We start from the raw sequence: 3,933 nt of genomic DNA on the forward strand, positions 1-3,933 counted from the left end.
GGGGAGGACCCTGGTGGGGGGGCTGCGGGGCCGGGGTGGGGGGGCAGCCAGGGGAGCTGTGCCCTGTGGGGAGGAGCCCGCTGGTCCGACCAGCTAGACCCAGGGCCCAAGGCCAGCCCCGCTGACCCGCTAGCTGCTCCAGACCGAGGGAGCCGGTGAGGACGGCCTGTCCCTCCTGGGCCCCTCCTGAGTGGATAGAGCCCGGCACTGGGCGGGGTTTTGCCTCTGCCAGACCCTGCCTGTGTCTCCACATCCTGCTGCCCAGGATTGGGGTGCAGGCACTGAGAAGGGGATCCCTCAGCTCTGGGGTGGCTGGGGGCCCAGGGGCAGGGCACACCCCACAAGCAGGCTGTGCCTTTCCTCAGGGCGCTGGGCCCTATGGTGAGAAAGGGTATGAAAAGGTGGATCTGTCATTTCCCCTCACCGCCCATGGTGCTGTCATTGTCCCCATTCCCAGGTGAGAGAAACGGAGGCTCCTCGAGGGTAACTGGCTCAGCTGAGGCCACACTCGCCCCACGATTTTGCCCGTGGGGTGGTTGGCCCTGGGCATGCGATGCTGTGGGAACCTCCCAGGGATTCGATGGTGCGTCCCTGTTCCAGCCCCGGGCCAGGGAACCTTTGCGTGTGGGGAGTGTCCCCGCACTGAGGGGGCCCCTTTCCTGGAAGTGCCGGGCCCTCCCAGGGCCTGTCCATCAGCACCTCTGGGAGACTGTCCCTCGCCAGTGATGGGCCGACCACTGGCCCCGGCACAGCCCAGCCCTCCCAGCCCCCCCCTCGCTGCACTGCCCATTGCGGGTCCCTCAGGGAGGCTCTGCGCCGACCACAGGCCTCCCCTCCCCCCGCACAGGGACTCCTGGGGAATCACCCGCGGAGGAAGGGAGCCCCTTGTTCTCTCTCAGGGACCGGAAGCGTGTGTGGGGACAGTTGAGAGCGAGAGGCCTGCTTAGCGAGGGGCGGGTCCCCGAGCAAGTCAGTTTGAAGGAAAAGCGGCTGTGTGTCCCTGGAGGCCGGCGGGATTCTTCCCGCTCCGGCTGTGGACAGAGAAGCTGGCTGGGGTGAGGCTGCTGAGCCCAGGAAGGCCTGGGTGTCCGGGTGTCCGAGGGGCCGGGGTGGTGGAGTCAGGTGAGAGGCTGTGGAGAGGAAGGTGACAGCCTCACCCTTGCAGACCTTACCCTGGAAACTAGGCTGCATTTCAGAGCTGGGAGACTGGAGAGCAGCAGGGCCATGACCTTGAGCTGTGTCGCCCCTTATCAGGCCTGCGGGGTCTCAGAGACCCCTGGGCTGGCTGGGGGGTGAGCTGCGGGCCCGAGCGGCTCGCCTGGGGCACCTGGTTGCAGGCTCAATTCCGGCCATGGTCGGGGCTCGTGTGGATGGCAACCTATCCATGTCCCTCTCACATCGCTGTCTCTCTCTCTCCCCCTCCCTTCCACTCTCCCGAAAAATCAATAAAAAAAATATCCTCAGGTGAGGATTAACAAAAAGATAATAATAAAAATAGTGAACAAATATGTTTTATTGATTTCAGAGAGAAGAAAGGAGAGGGAGAGAGGGATAGAAACATCAATGATGAGAGAGAATCATGGATCGGCTGCGGCTCCCTGATTTCCTCAGCACCCCGGCCCCTCCCGCCCGCATCTGGGACCATCACAGGCCCCTGCAAGGAAAGGTGAGGGTCCATTTCAGAAACTGACCAGCACGGCCAATTCCCACAGAGTGTGTAGCATCCTGAGCCCCGCACTCGCCAGCATGGGGCCTGGGCTGTGCGGGACCTGGCCCAGTTCCTGTGACCCGGGGGGGAGGTTGAGGGTGAGAAGCGGCCCAGGGTGTGGGGCGGCCTCATGAGACCCCACGAAGCCCTGGGACATGTTATGCTCCTAGTGGATGGTGGCTGCGTACAAATGGAACAGGAACCTCTCAGTTTCGTGAGACGGGAACAAAGCACCACGTGTCTGCCCAGCCAGAATCACTCCCGTGTGCGCTTGGCTCACGCCCCGTGGACCCGCGTGGCCATCCTCGTGGGCAGGAGCCGCACCTCCAACCATCGCTACGAAGCACACAGGCCGTTGGAGACAACTGGGTGGCCGGTGGGAGCCAGAGATATTCCCAGGGTCCTTTGCTGCTGGGGCAGTCCTGAGAGGCCTGGCCCACGGTTCTGTGCCCACTGGGCTCCGTGCAAACGCTGATGCTGAGGAGCTTGCGGGCCCAGGATGCTTGTCTCGATGGTGTGTGGCCCCCCGGGTCCGTGGGGGGGGAAGGTCCTTCCTGGGCTGAGCTGCATGGTAAGGAGGTGAGGGAGGGCCCAGCCCGGCACGGGGTGGGGGGGGGAGCGGCCCTCGGTTCTGCCCGCCCTGTGCCCGTCATCATGGGGCCCTTGTCCGAACTGCCCACCTCTTTGCCCCATTGTCTGGGCAGCCGTCCCCCGAAGCCGAGTGCTGTCCGGAGGTTGGCCCGGCCCATGAACACTTGTAAAACTCGCTGGGGAACAAGAGGACTTTATGTTGGTGGCGACTCCAGCCCAGGCCATTAAGTCTGTCCCGACAGAGGTTGGGGCCCGGGTGGCTGAGCTCACAGGCTTTGTGCAAGTCCCCAGTGAGGGTCCCCTCGGCCGGCCCTGCGGGCTGCGCCCTGAGTGCTGGCAGGACTCAGCTCCCGAGGCTGGGCTCAGCTCTCAGCTGTACGTTGTTTACTGTCTGCTACCCTTTCCCACGTTCCCCTGTGCCTCTTCGTGCCGGTCCTCGAAGTGACATTCTCCCACGGGTCTGCTTTTCTCTCCGTTCCGTAAACTGCTTGGGAGATGTCTGGGTTTGTATATTGTATTATTATATTACTAGAGGCCCAATGCACGAAATTCGTGCAAGAGTAGGCCTTCCGTCCCCCGGCTGCCGGCACCAACTTTCCTCTGACACCCAGGACCTGGGCTTCCCTCGGCCCTGGCTTCATCCAGAAGGATGTCCGGTCTAAATAGCATATTACCCTTTTATTATTATAGATATTATATTATACTAGTGGCCCGGTCCACGAAATTCATGCACAATAAAAGGGAATTAATTAGAGGAAATATTTTAATATTGCTATTTGCCCTTTCTCTATAATAGAAGTGTCAGAGATGAAAGAAAATTAGTAAAAATGCATATGAAGATCTCCCTCCTATCAGAATCTGGGGCGCGCCGCGGGACCCAGAGTCAAGTCCCCGCCCACCTGCACGCGCCTCAAAATCGTACGAGACCCATACCCAGCCGGCCCCACCCTTGTCAAGCCCCGCCAGGTGGGGGACACAGCCTCAGCTCCCCTGGCCCCAGTGCGAGGGTGCGAGGGTGTGAGGGCGTGAGCGTGTGATGACCATTTGCATATTAGCTCTTTACTATATAGGATTATATCACATTATATTGTATTTTATATATCATATATAGTATATATCATGTGATAGCATATACATTATTTTTCATTTTCGTGTTCTTATCGTTATGGACAATCTGAAGACTTTCCAAATACCATTGATAAATGCATTTAAAGAGTGTAACATAGATTGGCTCCCCCTACCGGGGATTGAGCCGGAAACCAAGGCTCCATCAAACCAGCAACCTTTGGGTGCGAGGGGCGATGCCCACCCACGGAGCCACGCCAGCCAGGGCCAGCTTTCCCTGTTTCTGTTTGCTTTCTTCACAACCTGGGCTGAGAACCTGCATTGCTTTTGTTGTGAAAGGAAGTGAAAATCCAGGGCAAGTGCCTGCCTTTCTCTTCGCTTTGTTCCTTCCTCTCCTGGTGACACGTGGCCCGGAGGCGGCCACCGCCTGGCAGCTCCCGTCTGCGGGAGAAGCCGGACGCTCGGGGCTCCCCTCCCCTCGGGAGCAGCCTGTTGTCCTATTGAGGAGCTCAGTGGTAGGATTTCAGGAACCTGTTCTTTTTTTTTTAAACTTTCTTTTTATTTTTTCT

This window comes from Myotis brandtii, unplaced genomic scaffold (genome assembly GCF_000412655.1).
Source record: "Myotis brandtii unplaced genomic scaffold, ASM41265v1 scaffold656, whole genome shotgun sequence".
NCBI classification, from domain to species: Eukaryota; Metazoa; Chordata; class Mammalia; order Chiroptera; family Vespertilionidae; genus Myotis; species Myotis brandtii.